General features: G+C 42.9%; 1 protein-coding gene across 8 annotated transcripts in view; it reads left to right on the top strand.

The window, feature by feature from the left end:
- Sema5a (semaphorin 5A) overlaps positions 1-23,118 on the top strand; it is a 469,252-nt gene that overhangs the window by 82,582 nt on the left and 363,552 nt on the right. The window lies entirely within an intron of this gene.

The raw sequence follows: 23,118 nt of genomic DNA, 5'->3' as shown, positions 1-23,118 counted from the left end.
CCGGAGACAGGAGTGTTCACAGTGCCTATCTTTGTTTGTTTGTTTGAAGTTTTCAAAGCAGGTGAGCTGTGCACTCTTTTAAAAGGCTAGATTCAGACACTTTTGGCTTCTGTCTTCTCACATAACTCTCCAGATCATTTAAGGGCAGCAACAGACTGTTTCTGTGATGCATTTGAGGTTTTTTTAATTTTTATTTTATCTTTTTTTATACAGGCCAAACACAGTGCCTTCTAATCAGGGGCAATTTTGTTTCCTACGGGATTTTTGACAATGTCTAATGATGTTTTTGTTGTCATAACTTAGGGTGGGGAAGCACTCTACTGGTACCTCAACATTCATAGCCACAAATGCTGCTTAGCACCTAAAATGCACAGGAGAGACCCATGGTACAATTATCTGGTGTCACATAATTTGGGCTGTGTGAGATTGAGAAAACTGGCTATAGTGTCGATGATTTTAAACACTGTTGTGGACTTCCTTGCCTTAGTGTGTAGCTGATAAACCTGTTTATAACATGTATAGCACTCCCCTTGTCACAAAATGCACACAGCAGGAGACCCATCAGGCTCCGTGTTCTGGCTCCCCCAGGGCCAGATGGGGAACACATTGCATCCAGGCTGGCCTTTCCATCTGTACGCTGGGAAGAGCTTCAGCACTCTCAGCATCTGCCGCCAGCAAGGCTAGTGCACCACGCATGTGCACTCCTTGGTTTTCTTGGAAGAGGGAGCACTGCACTGGGGCAGAGCAGAGCTGCATTGGTGGTGGCAGCCTCCGCGACTTGGAATGCCTGCTGAACCCATAATTTTGCTGCAAAATGAGAGTATCCATGTTTAGCCCAGTGGAGATCTTTTGTTTTGTTTTTCTGCTTCATACAGTTTACATGCTGCCAGCTCTTTGTTTTTGTAGCAACCCCATCATGATGACTACAAGCCCAGAATAAAAGAGCCTTTCTTGGTAGGTAGATTGCAACTAAGTTTACTTATAAAAGAAACAACTTACTATGAAAATAATTTGTAATTCCTACTGTATTACCTTCTTGCTCTCTTAACATCTTTTGGTGTGGCAGTTATTATAGGATTTAGTTTTTTTTGTTTTTTGTTTTTTTTTGCAAAATCTAAGCAACTATTTCCATGTAGTTATAACAAAATTTTCCTTCACCTGGATTTTTCTCAGGATGAAGTTTCAGGGAACTTTTATTTGTGGCTGCTGTATAAGAAGCTCTACTTCACTCTTAAGAAGCCCTTTTCTTAACTATGTCTTTCTGAAACAAAACTTTCTTGTTTAAAAGGGAGAGTCTTTGAACAATCTATGGATATAACAAGTCATCAGGAGTCAGTTTTATACTATGTCCATATAGCAGAATAATAGCAGTGGGTTCTCCTCTCGGGCCTGTGACCTGTCTAGCCCTAGGTTCTTAGCCTGATAATGGTGTCAAGAATGGGCTTCATCTTGTGGAGTGGAACCTAAACCCAATTTAAAAATGTTTGGCTGCTCCTATGATGTTGGTACCACTATTGCACTAGTGGGTGTGTGTTTTTAAGTAGGTTGTTACTGTAGCTCACTCTGTTCACAGATGGATAGAACTGATGACCACTTATCTCCTCTAGTAGCCTGCAGAGTGCCTCCCAGCGCTATGAATGCTAGCCTGTGGAGATGAAGTTCCCAGGTCAGTACCAGTTTGATTTCTCCATGTTTAATGACTCAGATATGTGGTATCTTTAGCAGTACTATTTATCTGACAAGCTTTGTAGGTGAACCAAGAGCAATGACCATAGCCTGTGACCTTTGGGTGTCCGTCGTATCCTGCTGGTCAACAACTCCATAAAAATTGATTATTAATTCACAGGTGAATCTTCTAAGATTTCTTGAATGAGTTTTCATCTAGCATGGCTCACCTCTCCCAGATGAAGCTGAGAGTCTTCTATGTGGGCTTTATGGAATGCCACTCAATACAAATCCAGTCATAAAATGGGAATTTCTGCTGCTCAGCTGCTCAGCTCTTGGCATCTCACTGTAAGCGCTCACTGGATCTCAAAGATATGGATGCTCACATGTGCTCCAGAGTTGACAAGGCAGTTCGGACTGCTGATACATTTCACAGCAGGCATGGCTCAAAGCATAGGGCCCCAGTTCCTGCGTCTGTTCTCTGCCTTTCTTGTAGTTTCCGTGTCTAGATCCCTCATCCATCCCCAGAGAGGGTTGTGGCTTTCTTCTGTGACTTACTGCATAGTCTCTGCGTGTGCCTCCTGTGTGGATGAGCTGGGCTCCCTGTGTCTGAGTGCCTGGCACTCAGATATCCTTAACAAGTTTATTATTACCTACACATTCACATATTTACATAATTAGACAGCTAGAATTTGAAGGAAGGGTGTAGTTAATGCTTATCTTCATCTCAGGGTTTTTTCTTCCTGTATCTTGAAACCTTGAGACGGCTGCAAGGCTCAGACTTTTAGAAGGTCATTGACTTGAAGATTCAGAGCAAAGGTGCTGTCACTGAGGAAGAACATGTCATCTGCTCTGTCCCTTTATACTCTGTGACTTGTCACTAACTCATCCATCCTCAAGTAATGGATATGCTGACTTTCAGACAATACATTTTCTTCCTTTTTGCTTCATTTCAAAGTCTTCTCCTGTAACCCCTTTAAAGCATGTGACCCAAAAGAGCTTCAAATTGATGTTTTTAATTTTTATCTCGAAAAGTTGCTAGGATAAAGAATTAAGGTTCCTGATAGGAACAGAATCAGGCTGAAGGAAGAAATGAAATCCTCAGCTAAAGAGATGTCTTATTTTTTTTTAAATAATAATCAAGGGGGCTCAAGATAGCCATGGAATACACCCCATAGAGTAGATAACTCTCACACCTGTGGCCTTCACCTCCTAGCATCACAAACAGTTCTGGTTGGTACACTCTCAATGCTGTTGAAGGTTTATTGAGCTGCAGTGTGGAGGCAGGAACATGGCATACTTGTTCTGAAACCCTGATAACCTGCAACCTGGCTGCTGCTGCTCCCTTTCTACAGAAGGAAAAGCTCGGAAAGGCAGGGAAGCATCTCCTCTGCACATGGCACACAGGTGCCCTTTGAACTCAGGTCATGGACCCAATTCTGCTTTTTTTGCAATGCTTTCCAGTGTTTCCTTAAATAAGAGAGAGTGTGCTCCCTCCAGAGGTGTTGTGGCTGGCTGGCATGTTCCCTTTCTTTTAAGTATCATAGGAAATTCAGGACCATAATTTGTATAGAACTTAGAAGTAATAGGCTTTTAGATCATTTCTTTCCCTCAAAGCTCTGCAATTGGTTTATATTTGGGCCAATTCACTAGGATGGTATTAGAGCACTTGGGGGGTGGGGTGTAACATACAACTCTAGAAGGGAGCAGTATCCTGGGGCTTTGAGGAAGGAAGTATTCACTGGAAGATGAAAGGGAGTTTGTGGAGCAGTCTGAAGGGCAGGGTTTTTCTGAAGAGCACTGTAATACTGTCCTCCTCAGGGAAGGGAGGCCCCTCCACTGTCTTTTAAACACCTCTTTGAATGGCAATTTCCAGTGGCTTTGTGAAATGATGTCTGATGGGATCCGATGCTTCTCAAAGTTTCCCCAGACCTGCTTATGGCCTCTCCTGCCCCCTGCGTTGAATTACAGTGTTTATTTTTAAAAGCTTTTGTGGTTTGAGCCTCTGCCTTTGCTATTGCAGCTGACTGACTGACTCAGCCCTCCACTTTTTTTCTCCTCTTCCAGCCACTTTGTGGTTTGGGGTCCAGTTCGGTTGCATGAAGACTGGGCTAAAGAGATGGGAGTCCAAAACTGTGGACACATCTGCTGTTGGTTAGTGCCAAAGTCACAGGTGCCCTTCACAGTGCTTGGTCTGCTCAGCAGAATGTCCTCTCTGTCCTGTCCTCCTTTTCTGCCTGCTTCATTTCATTTCCTCGTGTTGGTATGCTTTTTACCTTGCTTCCAATTACCTGCCCCCCTCCTCAAATCCTAATTTGTTGGGGGACATGTGAGGGGTTCAACAGGCGGCATTGGAACTCATGGAACAAGGCTGGGCAGTTGGCAAAGGCATACCTGAGTGAGTCTTAGAGAGGCAACGCCCTCCCCCCCCTCGCCACAGAACTAGTGTCCCAAGGACCTCATGCTGTTATTGAGTATAGCTCTGATTGTTGCCTTCATGGTCAACACATCCTTCATAATCTATGGGTTGTATGAAAACTCTTAAGAGGTTTCTAGCCCCTCACTGGGCAATGTTACTGGTACTTAGAATAATAGTGATTGACTTTTTCCAAACATTGCTTGCTGGAGCAGATTAAGCATTCAACCACCACCCATAGAAAGAATTTAGACATGTAGAATTGCTAGTAAGGTTAGGTTAAGATGTTTTTGTTAGTGTCTTTGAAGTAGAAAATCTTGGGGGAACAATGTAAAGTTTAGAAAGACACACTATTAATAGTTGAGCAAGGGACTTGTTGAGGTCAGGAAACAGGAATAGTGTGGCAGCTTGGCTATTGGTGGCTAGATGGGTTGGTGATCAAAGGTGATGATTTATTCCTTGTTCTCAATTTATTCCCTCAAGTTTCCTGATATAAAAAACTGTTGATGTGTGAGTGTGCACCCCAAGGATTAAAATAGAGCTGACTGGTTGATTTTCATATATAAAAGTTTAGATTTGTAATTCTTTTAAGATTTCTTTATAAGATTTTTTTGAGATAAATAATAAAGTGATCAATCCTTTCTTTGTAACTACAAAATCCAGCCTGTCAGTAAAAGAACTGGCTGAGAAAAATACCTTGCTTGCTTACACTCGGTTAATCTATAACAAGTTGCTTGGACATGAATGTATGTGGGTTCTTGGAGATAATTTGTTTTTTACCTGTACACATAAAATGTTTAATCATGAAAGGGATATGGAAAACATGTTTTTTATTTGTATTCATTATAATCATTCACTTATAAATAGAATATAATCACATTGTAATTTTTATACTGCTTGAAAGATTTTGCTGGAGTGTATAAGCTGTAAGGAAAAAAATTAAGAATAGACAGAAGGGATACATCTGGATAGAGGTAATAAAAGAAATAAAGAGCTGAGAGAGAGAGAGGTGATAGAAAACCCGAAAAGTGTGTGTATGTGTGTGTGTGTGTGTGTGTGTGTGTGTGTGTGTGTGTGTGTGTGTGTGTTTCCCTTTTTCCACTGGCCCCAGAAAATTAAGTTTTGCCCTTCTTGCTAGCCCCAGAGAATTAAGTCTTACTCCCGCAGATTGAAAAGTCAATTGAGTGATTAGTCCACCAACTCTGTGGCTCCCCCTCAATTCCTGAGCTGCTGAAGGCTGGTCCTCACAGCAGCGCCAATTCTTACTTGGAATCTAGAGCCAGATGCCTGTCTGGGAGATTATTGAAAGTTGCTTTCAGAAGAGCGCCTTAACTTCTCAGGAGGCAGAGTATCATAGAGACCCACAGTTCTCTCCCTGACCATGCCAGAGAGAGAACAGCCTTTTGTTCAAGCTGCATAGAGAGATCTATCACCCTTGGAAGAGGGAGATGGTGAGTGGAAATTCTGCAGGAAGCCCAGAAAGACTTGTTTTAGTTGGGATGGTGTGGCCTTTGGAGCAAAGAGAAGCATCAGCAGAGACATGAGGTGGAGACTGGACTATGTAAGGGATTCCTCTTCTTGTCCTCACATTCTTTGAATGGGCTTCTTCCTTATGCATTGTGCATTGAGGCTCTCAGACAGCAGGTCTCCTGTCAACTCACCCTTGAGTTTTGGAAAGAAAAGTTGTCTGTAGATTTTAGTCAGATCATCAGCCATCCCTCTGCTTTTTGAAGCAAAGTTTTAGTGGGGCTGAAACCTTCCTTTTCTATTGCCCCTGAATCTGTTTTTTAACTGGTAGACACACACATCTGATGTTAGAGGTTGAGAAACTTTAGAGCCAGGTTGGATGGAAAATTCAAATAGAATGCTTATTAAAAAAAATTGGTATACAGACTGCTGGATGCCAGTCTGAAAGCTCTGAGATCCTCTTTAGTCCCCTTTGTAACAGCGTTGTTTTGCAGTTCAGTCCTGTGTTGAAATGGTAACTGGGAACCCCAGAGAAGTGACAGTTTGCAGTAATTGCAGCCTTGGGGACTGACTGGACCAGGGAGGGCCAGTTCTGGTGCTGCAAGCTGGATGAAAATCTGGTAACTGATTCTTACCAAAATATTAGGATTTGTTATTTGTTATCAACAAGTGTTATTTGTCGATTTGGACAATTTTGATTCCCTTTATGAATACACTTATGGCTAAGTTTTGTTTTTGCAGTCACAATCCTAATTATTTATTCAATGGAGGAAGAGTGGGCATAGCCTCTTGGGAGTGGTTTTGTGTGTGTTGACACATGTGAATTTCTTTCCCTTACTTCGGCTTTCTCTTTTGGAAACTGAGAGTGTAGAAGTAGAAAGGGAGAACGACATTCAGGTTTTTGTTTGTTTTTTTTTTTGTTTTTTTAATCACCATAATGGAAGGGGTTGGTTTAAAAAGAAGCCAGTTCCCCCCAGGAGTGGTGTGTGCAGTTCCTGTGACTGTGGTGCAGAAGAGAAGGAGGTGAGAGCTAAGACTGGGAGGCAGGGGAGTGAAGCTCTGTGCCCTTTTGCCATTCCTTTGTTTTTTGTTTTGCTTTGCTTTTTAAGTATTAAAGATCTCCCTGTACCAGTGCGACTCAATTAAATTAAGATAAGATGTTCCTGGAGTGGAAAGCAAGGAACAGGGCTTGCTGTTCTGTGCTGCTTTCTCAGTTTCTCTTTTGTGCACTGTGTTAGGAACACCTTTTCCTGTCAGATGCACAACAGATGGGAATATATTAAAGGGGTGCCATATGACCTGTGTTGGTATTTAGAGGTTCAAGTTAATGGCCTGGATCATCAGGAATATATTATCTCCAGCATAATGAGACACAATCAACTCTTTTAGATTGTAATCATTGCTTAAATCCAGGGAACAAAGATTGCCCTTCTCTAATGAGAGCTAGAAGAGGTGGTTCACATGGCACTGGTGTAATTAAAGCCATAAGAAGCCCTGTGAGCCAAAGCCTGGGCTCTTATTCCACTGGTGACCTTAGCCACCAGCCCATCCTTCCTGATGCCTATTAACTGTCTGGATTTCTGTTTCTGAGGGGCCTCATTTTCACTGCAGAATGACTTCACAAAGGTCATTGGCCGTGGTGGTTAGTGCCAGACACTCAGGCTCCCAGAGCCCTCCCAGTTTGCTGTTAGCTAGGTGAGTTATGGGCTCGTGTGAGGCGCAGAGCCACAGCTAGCTTTGAGAATGTGTAGGCAGCTGTGCCTCTTGAGTTTCTGTTCCATGACCCCTCGTCTCCCACTGTGCATTGGAGCTGGCTGCTCTTCTGAATGATCTGTACTCCATTTTTTTTTTCAGTCCTGCAGCCTTCCTTCATCTGCCTGTGATGTTCTATGCAGAGCTGGGGAGCAGGTGCTCCTTTTCAGCTGTCACCCATGCCCTTCAGCGTTCACAAGCCTTTCTGTTCTCTGTGGTATTTTCTCTAAAGTCTCTGCAAATCGTGAACTAACAAATACTGGCCCACTGTTCCCAGGGAAACTATGGGGTTAGATTGTCCACAAAATTCGCCTCAGTTGACCACTGAATAGTCTATTTGTGGGTATTTTTGTTAGATACTATACATACATATACATATATGTATAGTGCTTGTGCCCATGTTTATGTGTTCAGAGGCCAGAAGAATACAAGATGTCCTCTTCTATCATGGTGGTCCCCTTTATTGCTTTGAGACAGAGTCTCTCACTAAACCCAGAGTTTTCCCTTTTGTTTAGGGTAGACCAGTTGACCAGCAAACCCCAGCAATCCTGTCTCTGCATCCCCTAGTACTGAGGTTACATGTGTCTGTCCACACTGAGCTCTTTTGTGCTTGGGATCTGCTCTTGCCCACTAACCTACCTCTCCAGCCCACAGAGTATTTTTTTTTAAACAAAACAAAACAAAAAAATCCTTATAGACAATTGAATGACTATTACTACTTGAATGATGCTTGCTTAGCATTCATTTTCTTGGTAAGGACATCACAGACTTATAGTTAAGAATACTAGAACACTTATCAGCACTTTTTTGGTGCCATTTAAAACAGTTTAATCAGTAATAAATACTAGCATGAGTCTGAGTAGCTAGCTTAGTCGATAAGATGCTTGCCTGCAACCATGAGGACCCAAATTTGATCTCAAGAGCCAGGAGTGGTGATGCTTGCCTGTAATGTTAGCTCTGCAGAGAAGGGGGTGGACAAATTTCAGGAGCTTGCTAGGGAGCCAGCCTAGCCTAATTGATGAGTTTCAATAAAGAGACCCTGCTTTGAGTAGGGCCTGATGGTGCCTTTTATCCCAGCATTGCAGAGGCAGAGGCAGGAAGATCTTTGTGAGTTCCAGGTCACCTTGGGCTACAGTCATATAGTGAGACCCTATCTTCACATACACACACACACACACACACACACACACACACACACACACACACGCACGCACGCACGCACGCACGCACACACGCACGCACGCACAGTACAACTAATGCGTCACTGAGCAGATCTTGTGGCCCTGGCTCACAATATCAGAACAGGGATGAGGCGGCAGGGAGCTGCATTTAGACCTCAGCTAGGATGTTCACTTGGAAGACTCAGGCTTGTCTTACTGAGATTCCCAGTGACTGATTAGAAGTGGGTCAAGCTGGATTGATTTGGAGGGCACAAACTTATTTCAGTTCACAGACAAATCTGTAAATACAGTATCTGTGGGTAAGGAGGACCCACTGTATTGCCCTTTCCTGGCATGAAGTTCAGTTACTCTATGAAAGAAATATTTAGAGAATCCATGTGGGAAGTCATGCACAGATGTAGGAGAGCAAAGATGTGTATTCTCTTTACAACCCTAGCCTTGGTCATTGGAGCATCACCTAAAAAGGATCAAATGGGACTCACCTTGAGTTCTTTGGTAGATCTCCTGCCCGAAGTAGCTCTCAGCATGTTCCCCCTGGATGAGGAATACCATCCCTGTGGACTAGAATCAGAGCTCTATAGCTGAGGCTCCACTGTGCGAGAGCTTCATTGCTTCTGCACTGGCCTGCAAGACAGTGTTGGACTTTGTAGCTTACGCAGTAGCATCTTCAGGAGCCGACTGAGAGATGAGACTTGGGTAGCTCCTATTTTACTGTTTAATATTGTACTTCCAGTTTCTCCTTTTAAGATCTCCCTGTAAGGAGAGTGTGGGCAAAACTAAAAGAAATTTGGTTAAGTACAGGGTAAAGACAGTAGCCAAACTTGTGGTAGCCCAACATGACTTTGATCTCAAGTAGCCCAGAGACTTCATTTCAAAACACCATGCCAGTCTCTCTGACCTGTGCAGAACAATTAGGGCCAGAGAGGGGGTGGGGATCTGAGCCAAGGTGTGTTTGGCTTGGAGAGTGTGTATTGTCTAGGGCTATAAAAAGCTGACTGAGTCACAACTACCACTTCCTCCAAACCCTAACTTTCAGTGATCAGCAAGGACAGCTTTGGAATTCCTGCATTGCATCCAGCCCCAGGCAATGAGCTCCCCTTGACAATCATATCTCTATCAAAGCATATTAGAGTTGAACAGAAAGGAACTCTATCTAATGATTTCAGCCAGAATGGAGATGTCTTCTGAACAGTGACAGTTTCTGGAATGATTGTCCTTGGAGGAACAAAGCTCTTGTCACTGAGACTCCTCTGTCCTTGCTTTCTTTAAAGGCTTCTATTTGCTTTAGGAGACATCCAAGCCACCCTAAGCTGTAGCAGAAAGCTGATGGATAGGCACACAGAGATGGTGAAAGATGAGTCCATTGATAGAGTCTGTCTTGTGATACCAAGTGGATCAGGTGTATGTCTCAACCTCCTGTTAACTGATTTCCTAAAGATTATTCTGTTCTTCTTCTGCTGCTAGTTATAGCCATGGCTGATATTTGCTGTTCAAACCTTCCTATCTATCTGCTCAGAAAGTGACACCTCTGTCACCCTTGACCAAGCAAGAGAAGGCAGTAAAGCAGCTGGCACTGTCTGAGATTCATATCAGAGGGGACTCAGGAAACTCCTCATTCATTTCAAAATTGCTGTGCTCGGTTTTTCCTCTCAGCTGCTGGTGTCGGATGCCATGTCCCCTCGAATATGAAAATAGCAGAGGGCAGATTTGGAGGAGGAGGAGGAGGTGGGTTATCACTGGTTGACCAAACACCGTGTCATTGCTGATGGCCCAGCAGTTACCTTAGAAGTCCTTGAACTAGTTGTCACCCAGATTTCATGCTGTTTTTCAGACCTGTGTCTCTTTTGCAGCACTTAAAAATGGGCTGAGTTAGGTATTGTCAAGCAGTAATGACAGCAGCGTCCTTCTTTGCAGAGCAATCAGATGCACGTCAAGGAGTAAACAGCCCATGGGGCAAACGTTCCCCCCCATCCCAGTGCTCTCAGCTTTCTAGTTAAATATGAGCCTTTGTTTATTATTTAATTTCCCCAGTGTTTTCAGTGACTGCCACAACAAGAGGATGGTCTGTGATTCCATAGTTTCTCTCAGGGGACCTGTGAGGAGAGATGGACAGGTTTTAGATTAGCAGTCTGCTGAGTTGCTGGATGTCTGCTGGTCCAAAAGAAGAGATGGATGAGAAGCATAATGTGGCTCGAGCCTTGCAGTTTAACACTTGAGCTTATATGGTTTGAGAAAGCGATCCCAGAACAAAGGCAATTCTTTGGACTGTGGTAACTCGGCTTTATTTCCCCACTATTGTTTACTCCTCTTCCAGAGAGTTATATGAACCTTTCTGTATAGCTCTGAGGTCTAGGCTCAAGGTTATTACTCTTGTGGAGTGCTGTTGTGTCTTTACATTTCAAAAGTGGTTGATGAGCATTGTTACCTGTGAATGGACCAAATCAAACACATAATAAAGTCAAGATTAAGAAACTCATTTGGAATAAAGCACAGGATACTTAAAGTACTTGCAAGAACTTTTTTATTTAATGACTCATATAGTCATGTCTGTTTAATTTTAACAAAAACACGTGTATTTCTTCTAAAGCCACAAGTAAAATTGAAACTGGACAGTGAGGAGACTGCCTCCAGACTTTCATATTTGATCTTATCCAAAAGGACCAGAAGCAGTAAAAAAGTGTCTTTTATGTGTGGCTAGCTAGCAAGAAGCATGGAGGTTGATGAGTAGCCTTGGAGGGACACCCAGATAACAAGGGTTGGATGATTGAAGAACATTGGTGTGTGCGGAGCCCGAAGGCCATGGAGACAGAGTAGGAGCCCCGGAAGCAAAGTTAGAAGTTTGGAGCAGGAATTGAAGGTAATTTGTGGGATGCTTGCTTTGTATGCACAAGACGTGCGTTCAACCCCCAGAGTTGCAAATATAAACAAACAAGGATGACAAACCTAGATATTATGTTGTCACCTGTGGCCACTATGGAGTTACTCTTGTGACACTGAATATCATTAACTGGAATAATTTTCATTTATCAGCTACCCTGATATCTATACAAATGGATTTGCTGGGGGAATTGTAAAAGTTGGGCAAGAAAGCTTTTCAAAGCTAGTGTTTATATTACTGGAAGAATGTATTTTCCTATTGGATGGTTGGGCCATAATGTTGTCCTCAATTGCCCTTTGGACATTATCATGTGACAGCCCTGGGGAAGGCCTCTAGTTACAGAGACTCTCAGACATGGAGGATATGTCCCCAGGAGCACCAGAGGGGAGGGTCCATGGGTGTATCTATCAGACTTGTGGATGAGCAGAGGGGAGACATCAGTTTCTGAGTACTGGAATGCCTGCTGGGAGTTGGAATTTCATTCTTGAGTGGATAGGACACAGCCCAGCATCAATGAAAGCAGGTGCACCAAATAAATGGCCCCCAAAGCATCTTTGGTACAGAGCAATAGGAAAGTTTTCCTTCAAGCCAAGGTGGGATAAGCCAAGCCAAGAACTTCTGAGGCTGGGACTTGGGTTTTCTCTCATCATCTTTAGGGAAGTAGTTTATTCTCAGCCCATGTCTGTCAACTTTTACCTGGATACCTACCTGAACAGTGTGTTCTGGAAGACCTGAATGAGGAGGAGACAATCTTTAGATTCCACCAGGTTTTCTCTGTATTTCTATGTGATTCTGACTGACATCAGAAAATGAGATCAGACTGGATAAAACACTGTTCAACTTGAAGGATCCCTTTAGATGTATACTTTAGGGGTAAGCTACGCTGTGAATATTTACATTCATCTGAAGAGGCAAAGGGGCATTCTCGTCATGCTGCTTTCGTTTGGCCTGGTATCAGGATCCAAAGGTGACTAAGAAAAGGTCCCCTCCTTCACAGGGAGGTCAGAGGGATCACAGAGTGGGATGAGCACAGTAGCTGCTAGGGGCATCAGCTGCAGGAGAGAGAAAACTACCTCACACCATGATGCTGGGGACTTGCAGATTTCAGGGAGCCAGCAAGAAGCGCTGGCAGGAAGAACCACTTCCATGATGAAGTCAAGTCAGTGTGATAGACCTGAAGGGGCAGGAAAGGCGAATTTAGGAATGCTGTCAGTGCATGAACTTCATGGGTACCACAGAGGGCTTCAAATCCCTCCCCCAGAGGTTGCTTCAGAGTCCATGGGAAAAACAAAACAAAACAAACAAACAAACAAACAAACAGGAAGCCAGTAGCAATGATCAAACAGGAAGCCAATGGCAATGATCAGTTTCTGCTGCACACCCCTAGGAAGATGCATAGTTCAGGATGGGACAGCTCCTCATTATCCTATTGTTTGGCTGGGAAGCAGGAGGGGACAGTTCCATGAGGGGTCTGCCAGGTGTCAGGAATGCCTGTGAGCACTTTCAGGGAAAACACTGAAACCCCTTCTGTAGTTTTATGGTTCTCTGTGCTGCCAGCTGGACTGTTTGCTAGAGCAGACATGGCTTGAGTGTGTTGTTCAAGATTAACTGTGGCTCCTGCGGTAGTGAATAAACTAAGAAGATTCCTAGGACGAATTGTGAATCTGCTTCAATTTTTTTATCATTGTATTTGTATTTTAACCTGCAACACAAGGTTGGGTAGAGGGGCAAAGATAAGAATTTACTGTTAACTCAAACTCAATTGTTTTTCTTATTGATACATAATAAGTGTTTGCATTTATGGCATGCAGTATGGTCTTTTCACATATGCACTCATGGTGTAACGATAAAATCGAGGTTATTAGCTTATTGGGACATGTTTCCTTTATTCTTCCAGCTGATTTGAAATCTTCTATTCATGATTGTTAGGTATTGTTGCCTGCCATGTTTTTGATGCTAGAACTTAAGGTTCCCAAGTCTATGTTGCTACCTCTCCCCCCGTTAGCCAACTGTGGTGGTATTATTTTCCCTGAAATATTGTGCACCCTAATAAACTTATCTGGGGTCAGAGACAGAACAGCCACAATATTAAACACAAAGGTTAGGCAATGGTAGCACACGCCTTTAATCCTAGCATTCCAGAGGCAGAAATCCATCTGTTCAAGGGTACAGCCAAGCATGGTGACTCACGCCTTTAATCCCAGAAAGTGAGCCTTTAACCCCAGGGAGTGGTGGTAGAAAGCAGAAAGGTATATAAGGCGTGAGGACCAGAAACTAGAAGCATTTGGCTGATTAAGCTTTCAGGCTTTGAGCAGCACAGTTCAGCTGAGAGCCATTCGGATGTGAGGACACAGAGGCTTCCAGTCTGAGGAAACAAGATCAGCTGAGAAGTTGGCCAGGTGAGGTTAGCTGTGGCTTGTTCTGTCTCTCCGATCTTCCAGTGTTCACCCCAATACTTGGCTGTAGGCTTATTTTATTAGTAAGAACTTTTAAGATTCCTGCTATAGCCAGCTTTCCTCTGTCTCCCTCTTTTTAGGATATGGTAACTACTATTCTACCCCACACCTCTGCAATTAGCTTTCTTCTAAACTTAAACTTGGAAAAATGTGTGATGTTTGCCTTGTTGTGCCTAATTTATTTAGTTCATACAATGCCCTTTATTTCCACCTTTGTTGTCACAAATGATAGGATGTCAGTCTTTTTAATGGCTGAATAATAAGCATTCTAGGACACACATTTCACGTTCTTGTAGCCATTCAGTAATCAATGGAAGTTTGGCCTATTTCTATTTCTTGTAATTATGAAAACTGCTCCACTTATTGTGAGGGTTCAGAGCTCTCCTCCCCATACTGATTTCCTTCCCTTTGGATATGTGGCCAGGAGTGAGAATTCAGGGCCGTGTGGTAGCTCAAGTTTTGAGGACCCTCCATGCAGTATTTTATAATGACCATACCTGGAATGAAATTAAGAAAGAAATAAGTAAATCCTTTTGAGTTATATAGAGGAGAGTCCCTTCCTCTGAGTGTTTGAATTTGGACCTGCATAGGGTATCCTCTCTCTTCAGAACCTTCATGCTGGAGTCTGTTGCATGGGCAGATGGCATCATGGGTAATCAAAAGCAGGGGACACAGCTGTTTCTGAACACTAGTGAAGCTGCTTGGTGTCTTCATTTGGAAGGAAGCTTCAGTACAATTGGTACCAAAATGGATGACATGACTCAGAGCCAATTAAAAAAAAAAGTTTTCTTTTTCTTTTTTTTTTTGTTCCCCACAAGTGTAAACACAAAACACAGCACTGTGCATGGGAAGATAAGGCCCCAGCTGGTCTACTGCAGAATAGCCTGTTTCTTATTTTTATCACTAATTTATTTTGAGAGATGACAGAAAGGACAGACCCGCATCTTTGGTGAGGCAAGACAGCCATGTAGTGTTACGATCTCGATAAAATGTGAGCAAACACTGGGGTGGAATAGCTCTTTTCCGGAGCAACTTGGCTTCATGCAACAATGCTAAGAGCAGGATGAAAGTTTTGTTTTTCCTATCTTTGCAGAGATTCATGTTCTGGAAAGACTTCTTCCAGTGTGTTTGGGTGTGTGCAAACATCATGTCATATCATCTTCCAGGCAAAATAATTTGGGAGCTCAGATCACCTTACCTACACAAAGCAGCGACATTTGGGTTCACACCTACAAGACAAAGGTACTGATAGATTGGAACTGGGTGTACACAGAGTCGGCTAGTCTTTGTGGCTTTGGTCCATCTTGCTCTGCACTGGGTTGATGGAAAGCATCCTTTTAATTCTCTATGCTGAGTTTGTAGCAAGAAACTTCTTAAAAAACCTCCTACTTGTTATTTTCATAGGAAAATGTTTAACTGAATGATTTAACACTTGTCATTTCATTCACAATTCACTGGAAATCTCACAGCCAGCCAACTTCCCAAGGCTAAATAAGCCTCCATTTTCTTCCGCCCCCACCCCCAGCAGCAGATGTCTATCTGCCTTATGCCTGGCTTTGTACGTTATGCATTTCCAGGGGCCTGTTACTGACTGAGATCAACCTGGGCTCTTTCCTTTCTATTTAGCAGAGTTTTGTTTAGTTTTTTAGTGCTGGGGATCCAGTCCATGGCCTTATGCATAATAAGTGAATGCTGGACCAATCACTTCTAACCCTCAGCCCCATGGAGCTGGATCTTGGTGTTAGAATCTCCTGTTGCTTTAAGCTGCTGCTCACAGGCTGAGCCTTGTTGGGTGTGTTGTTCTGAGTCTGCACACTCAGGAGGCCACAGCATGAATGGACCTCAACCTCCCTTCTCTTTCTGAGTGTTGAGATGCTAGCCTGTAAAGATGGATCAATTTAGCTGTCAAAATAAAAGCTGAGAGTCCAATTGCCCATGCAAATTAACCACTTTGTGCAAACACTTCAAAATTGCCTGCATGAAAAGCAAGCTTGCTCTTTGAAAATGTGGCATATAGTAACCTAAATAAGGACACTATTACGAAACCTTGATGTCCTCAGAGTGTCAATTTTGAAAATTTCTTATTTTGAACAGTTGCTTGATCTTTGGGAACTTCTTTGCTTCAATAGTGATTTTTGGCCCCCGCTCTTTCCATCTATTCCCATGCCTTTTTTGTAGCCAAGAACATAGCTCACTGCATTGCCCCACTGGGAGGCATTCAGTAGCAAGTGTTTTTCTCTAGCTTTATTCCAGCTATTGAGGCAATGCACTAGTTCCAGGGTCAGCAATTACTACCAGCTCCAAGTACTCATGGAACGGTAATCTTCAGAAAGACTAAGTGGAAAACAATTGGATTTCTTTCTTCCCAAATGTTTTCAGGATTGGCCAGTGTGCTCAGAAAGGAAATTGTTTCTGTTTTCCCTTTTGTGTGGATTCTCAGCCTGTGTTTATTGTGTATAAGCCACTGTATGCTGAAGTGACTCCCCTCCAATAGAGGGAGGTTGTGCTCGGGTGTGACAGCTCTAAGAGGGAAGCACATGCCTCTTTGCTGTTCACCTCACTGTTTCAATGCAGCACTGGCCACTGTTCTGTCCAGGAAGATAGGGTTATTCTCTCAGGGTCTCAGAGACAGAGCTTGGCATTATTATATGCCCTTGGCCTGGGGCCACATGAGGTCACATGGGACTGTCCATGAGGCCTCAGTTGTCTTTGAGGCTGGCCTCCATGTTTCCCGAGTCCATCCCAAGTCTATATCTAAACATTTGATGGTAGGAATTTCAGCATCCTTTTCAAAGGCACGTGAGATAATTGCCAAGCAGATTCTTTATTAAATATTATTTTTTAAAATTAATGTATGGGGTCATTTTTCAAGAACACAGTTAGCAGGCTATTAGGGAGAATGTTGTAATTTGGTAAGGCTGACTTCCAGAAGGGGAATTTCTGGAGGACAGTGGCCTCCCCTATGATTGTGATGCTTTGCATACAATTCTTGGCCTCGTCCTTTCTTGAAGTAGGTGCAGGAAAATATGTCTGGCACATGTAAGCTGCTGTGCAGAGGGAAACATGTGTTTGCTGTTTTAGATGCAGAATTCTATTATTATCACCTGCACATCTTTATTACAAATGCATATATATTATATTTTGCCTTTGTTATGTAAGATGTCTGGCTTCCCAAAGTCTACTTTGTGTGTACCCATGCTTCTTTTGAATACAGGTATATTAGTTTGAGAATGTGTGGGTGGGGGAGACAGCTAGGGCAAGAGGTTCTGCCCGTGGAAGGTAAAGCACAAGCGGTCCTGAGATGCAGCCCTTTTCCCTGTTTCTGGAGTCAAGGATTCTAGTTAAGAAAACTGTACAACAGCTGAGGTTCATGTCAAATTTTCGCTGCTCTTATCACTCCAATCCAGGTCCCTGAGGTTATAGACAAGTGTCTTCACTCTGGTATCATATTGTGAATTTCAAATGTGCATGATGAAATTTGTTTTAGAAGGTAAACAGTAAAGACACAATTTACTATGAGAAAATGTTTTGTATTTTAAAGAAAAGGGCTGTACCATGTTGAGTCTTCTTCTGCTGAACCTCTGTTTCCCTCTTTTGCCTTTCTCCCTGCCCCTACAGCCGTTCTCCTCTCTGATACTTTTTATCATGGTGGCCTTTACTCTGTTCCCTTTTCATACCTTTCTTCCTTTGCCTGGATGGCTGCAGATTCTAACGATAGCACCCTTCTTTCCTGAAGCACCAATGGCTGATTTCCCCAACTGCTGTCTAGGAGGATACGCCTTGCTTTAGAGAAGAAGTAACCTCATGCAGACAGGTCAAAGAGAGTGAGCAAAAGATGAGTGGTATGTACAGGCCTTGTCATCCCATCAACGGTCCGTTGTCTGCCGGCTCCACAGAACCGCAGTGGCTTCTTGGTGAATAACTGGGACACTATTCACTGCTTGATACTGCTCTCCCAAAGCCCCCCTCCCTTATGTCTTAGCACCACATTAGGAATATATTCACCTGCCTACCCATGGGTCCTGGGTTTCTTACAGTCCATCAGAACCAAGCCTATGGCACTGAACTCACACACTGGGAGAGTCAGGGCCCTTACTCACTTCACATTGTAATTCCTGGATAGATGGGTCAGAGCTTCATTGTTAATATTACTATAAAATTCAAGGGTTTTCATTTCTGACACAGTATATTCTGGGTTTATTGATAGATATTTCTGTATAGCTATTTTTTTTAAAGACCACAATTGATAGTCCTATTTTTAAAACATTTAAAACTCATTTTAGGTAGTTAATCTACATCTAAGAAGGTGGTATATATTTTATTTGTGAATAATTCCAAATTAAAATGCTAGCTTTGATTTGTAAGCTTTACATGTTGCTTTTCTGGCTCCAAATGGCACAGCTGGCCATGAGGGGACCCCAACCATGTCTGCAGTGAAGTCCGAAGCCATTCTCTTTAATAGTTCCCTCTTTCCCCAAACTTTCTGCTTCCAAAGTTGAATTGGCTCTGAGTTTCTCCTGTGTGTTTTACATTTCCATCTAGTCATGGAAATCCAGCCTTTCTTTACCAAACAAGATCATTGGATTTGAGCTTTCCTTTTCCAATGTATTTCTAGAAGGGAGTTCTCAAGTCTAACTTGAGGATCAGTGAATGTTTTCTCCAAAGACTCACAGAACTGGAAGATCAGTTGTGTACATGGCTGTGGTTGATTTGATCAAAGGAAACAGATTATGATCAGCAGTGGAAAACGTGCCCTAAGATGGAAGCTGGGAGAGATGGGCTTATCTCTGGTTATCTTTCCCAGTGGGATAAAGTGGACAGTGTTTCATTCTAGTTCAAAATATACTGAGTACAAGATGTGGAGCACTGTCACTCAAAGAAGCAAACCCCTGTTCTTGGTTTCCAGGGTTTTATTGGGAATGGATCAGGTAAGTATGGCTGATTGCCTATGTGGTTGACCATAGTCTACAACCCATACTGAAGTCAGACCCGTGATGAGTGGCACAAAGCCCACACCATAGACCCCATTGTTAGCATAGACTATCTATCATGTATTACAATATCATGAAATTCAAGTGGACTACTATTTCACAGAATATTTGAAGGGATCAAAGTGTACCCCCTAGGAACTGATTTGGGGAAGGCCTTTCTTTGCAATTTCAAGGTTAACAATTTCTTCAAAACTTCTAATAATGAAAGGTCTCTTGTTTAGCCCCTGGCCTGCCTTATGGTTCCCTTTTCCTGTCCTCTGCAGAACAGCCATGCTGATGCTTTTAAAATCCTCTTATCCTGACATTCCACTGAACCTCAGCTCCTCTCCTCTCCTCTCCTTTGTATTAGGTCTCATCTCTTTCTGCAGTTGACGTTCCCTGGAGTCTGTTTGTCATCTGCTTTCCCATCTATCAGTATCTAGTGTGGCTCCCTTGGGTCTTTCTCGCATTGGTCATGTGTGGTGGTAGTTTTGATGTGGATGTGGGGACTCGCTCCCTTGCCAGGCACTTCTCTGATACCCCAACATTTGGGAGGCTATCCCTCCCTGTTCCTTAGCTTTTTAAAGGAAATTCTTTCATTTTTCTTGTTTCCCATGAAAACATGATAAAAAAGGGCATCTTTCTGCTTGTGGCTCCTAGTTCTCTGCGGTCCTCATTTTCCTCCTTAGCAGAATTGCTTTCTTCCAGACAGTCCTGCTCCTTGTGTATTCTTGTGGAGTCCTTTTTGTGGTGGCCCTATGCCTCAGTTCTGTCAATACACCAAACCCAAACGATGGTACCAGACACTCATGTCCAACTCAGCATGGGTTGACCACAATGCCTCTTTACTTACTGCTGATGATTCTCAGTCATGGCTGATGAGTTTGCTATTTCCTCCACTTGTAATTTATCCAGCTGGACGTATTTCATCACCTCTTTTCACATTCTAACCTCTTTCTACTCATCAATTGAAGCCAGTGTCCCCTGTCATTTTTCCCTCGGGTAGCTTTTTGACTGTTTTACCTGCAATTAACTTTGCTTCCCTCCAGCTTCATAGTATTTGTTAAATTATATAATAGAAAAATCATAATGCTTTGTGTAATCTCCTGAGAGCACAGCTTCTTTCTGAATTGTTTTCTAGCTCTTTCCTAAACATTGCCATCAGGATGTGTAGGACATAGTTACTATGGGACCTACACACTGATGACAAGACATTGCCACTGCTCAGATCTTCCAAGTTGAGAAATCCTAGCCTGACCTTTTTTAGGTTTATTAAGCCTCTATCTGATAAAGTTTCTTTTAGATATTATGATACTAGGTGGAAAGTCTGTCTATTTTAATTTGATTTCTATTTTCATTTGATTTTCAATGTGATTTTAGTATTCTCAAAACCCCAAGATGAACTCTGCCTAAAATGTGCATTTATTTCTTGGATTTGTAGAATAAAGGCTGCTGTCTAGCTGAACTTCGGTCTCCACAAGAATTTATAAATCCACACTACCTCCTGCTGAGTAGGGTGATCAGAGAGAATAAAGCATATTTATGTTCAAAGCCTTGTGCTGATGGGCACTTAGTAAGCCGTAATTGATGCTTACATTTCGTTTCATCATTTTCACTTGGAGACACTTTAAGAACCCATGGAGTTAGTTGTGAGATGAAACTTCTGGAAACAATTATTTGTGCATCAACAAGAGTTCTAGTGATAATTCCGCACTTGCATTCCTAGAGGTAGATTGTTTTCCCCCATAGTGGTTCTGTTCAACTTTAGAGATTGTATCAAGGTCGATGCCATGTACAAAAAGGAAGGAGTGATGTCAGCAGGAAATTGAGACAAATGGGGAACTGATGTTACTAAGTCAGATGCCTGTGCCTCTGGGACAGTGCAGCCTCTTTACTTCTGACTCCCGTCAGTTTTCTAGAATTTCTTTGAGTGATCTGTGACTTACGTCTTCACTGTGACCAAGTCCCATAAGCAAGATGGGCTTCTCCATCTGGAGGAATGTTCCTTTCACGTGACTCCTGCTAAGGGCTTGGTATGCTACTGCAGTTGCTGCACCCGAGCCCCTGCACCTTGGCCCATGCAGGTGCTCCTTTGAACTGCATAAGTTCCCGAAATGCTTCAACAGCTGACTGGATAGTGGCTGAGCTTCAGGAGAAAGGTCTTGCTGTTGCTAGCTTAGCTGTCAGGCATAAGGCTAGTGGCTGCCCATTTCACTGTTGGTGCAAGCACAGGCACAGTTAGAATGCTGTAGGAGTGTGCCTGACTCCTGTTGCCATCCTGTCTTTTTATTCTGATGTCAGGTTCTGAAGGGAGTTGTGCTTTTCTCAACCACAGGTGGTCTGTCCATCACAGTGTAATATTCAAAGAGGAAAGAGGCAGGTTTTACAGGATGAGTTGTTCTGCGACTGTCTGCCTGCCCTGGCTATGGTTGGCCCTGTTTGGATTAAGCAGGGATGTTCTCTTCTGCATTATCTGCTCTGTTTGTACCACCAGTCCTCAATTCTTAAAGTGTTCTTTTTTTTTTTTTCTTCATCTTCTTTGTCAATTAACAAAATGCTTTGTTCTGGGGATGTCATTCCTAAGTCCAGATGAGGCTCTGTATCAACTAATCTGTGACCTCACATGGGGAGGATTGGGAGGCTCATCATATGTAGATACTTGGTTTTTCAAGACAGGGTTTCTTTGTGTAGCCCTTACTAGCATGGTAGACCAAGCTGGCCTTGAACTCATGGAGATATACCTGCCTCTGCCTCCCAAGTGCTGGGATTAAAGGCGTGCGCCACCAGCACTTAAGGAGTTAGAAAGTCTGTGATGTAATTTTTTTTTCCTCTCTCAGAGTTGAGGACAGAACTCAGGACCTTATGCTTGCTAGGCAAGCACTCTACCCTTGAGCTAAATCTTCACTCATCATCTATTTTTAATTTAAATTTTTTGTGTTGTGTTGTTATCACAAGACACAGACACAGAGCCAGAGTGGGAAACAGTAGATCTCTCCAATTCTGCTATTAAACCTAGACTATGATCTAAACAAGCAAATGTGAAGGAATTTTAGTAGTAATTGCTATAAAGTAGATTGTAGGGCCCAAGAGAAACAACTCCTGTGTTCAAAAATGCTATTTAATATAATGTCCTAATCAACATTTTATTGCCACACCCATAGGAGATATTATTGGTGATGAGAAAAAAAATAAATGGGCTGTTTTACATTATCTTCCTGGACTGAGCATGCCTCTTTACCTTGGGGAAAGCTCCTTGACCTTTCTTTTGGCCTCAAAGAGTTGCATCTGTACCTTATCCCTTCCAGCAGATGATATCACTGGTCATGAAGACCCCAGTGAGGCCTTGGAGTTGGCAATGCTCGAGGATAGGGTTGCACCTGGGCCCCTCTGGCGTCTTCATGGCAAGCTCTTCCAAAGCCGCCCTGAGTCACTTCCTTGCTTCTCTTGAATTCTCCATACTCTCCATAGTCCTCTCCTAGAAGCTGGAAGCCGCATAGAATGGCAGTGTCGCTGTCTCCCCGCTCTCTGTGCCCCCAAAACCCAGGACACCCCTAAAGGCATTTCAGCAGATTCCATTTTGTACACTTTCAGCAATTATATTAAAATGTGGGCTATTTTGTGGAGACTTCTTGGCTTTTGATCATTATTGATATGTGCCACATGGGGCTCATTGAGTGGAAGAGTTGCAGAATGTCCTGGAAGGTCTTCTCATTTTCTCATCATCGTTCACAGCTGTTCTCTAGTGTGTGGGTGAGGATAGAGGACCCCAGTGTGCTTCACATGTACAATAGCAGAAACCAAGAGGAGAAAGAGAGACACATGATGAACAAGGAGAAAGGAAAGGCAGGCGCTGGTGTTCAGCCTTGGAAGTCAGAGATGTCCTTCACCAAGAGCAGACATGTCACTGCTTGGATAGCAAGTGGGGAGCCACCTACTTCAGGCTCTTGTGTATGTGTTCGGCATTACAATATGGTTTTCTTGTTTTAATAGAATACATTTATGAGGAGATACAATATGTTTTCTGGCTTTTGGTGAGGTGAATTGATTTTGTGATACTGGATATCTTTTCTTATTAAGTCTTATAACTGTGCAGAAAACACATGGTCATGTGACAGTGCCAACTCAGACTCAGGTGTAGTTTATGCTGTACCGACCTTTAACTAACACCTTGTGAAATGCTTTATTTTTAGGAACTTTTGTCTAAGATTTACAATGAAGGAACCATTAAAATGGGCACATTTTTATCTTCAAACTGCTTAAAGTAATTCCAGGGACTTTGAAATAATGGCCCCTTTGGACGTTTCATGAGATTTTTTTTTTCACATGTTGAACA

This window comes from Peromyscus californicus, unplaced genomic scaffold (assembly GCF_007827085.1).
Source record: "Peromyscus californicus insignis strain IS unplaced genomic scaffold, ASM782708v3 Scaffold_18__1_contigs__length_77618521, whole genome shotgun sequence".
NCBI classification, from domain to species: domain Eukaryota; kingdom Metazoa; phylum Chordata; class Mammalia; order Rodentia; family Cricetidae; genus Peromyscus; species Peromyscus californicus.
Note: the sequence above shows the minus strand (reverse complement) of the source record. Positions and strands in the feature narration are given on the sequence as shown.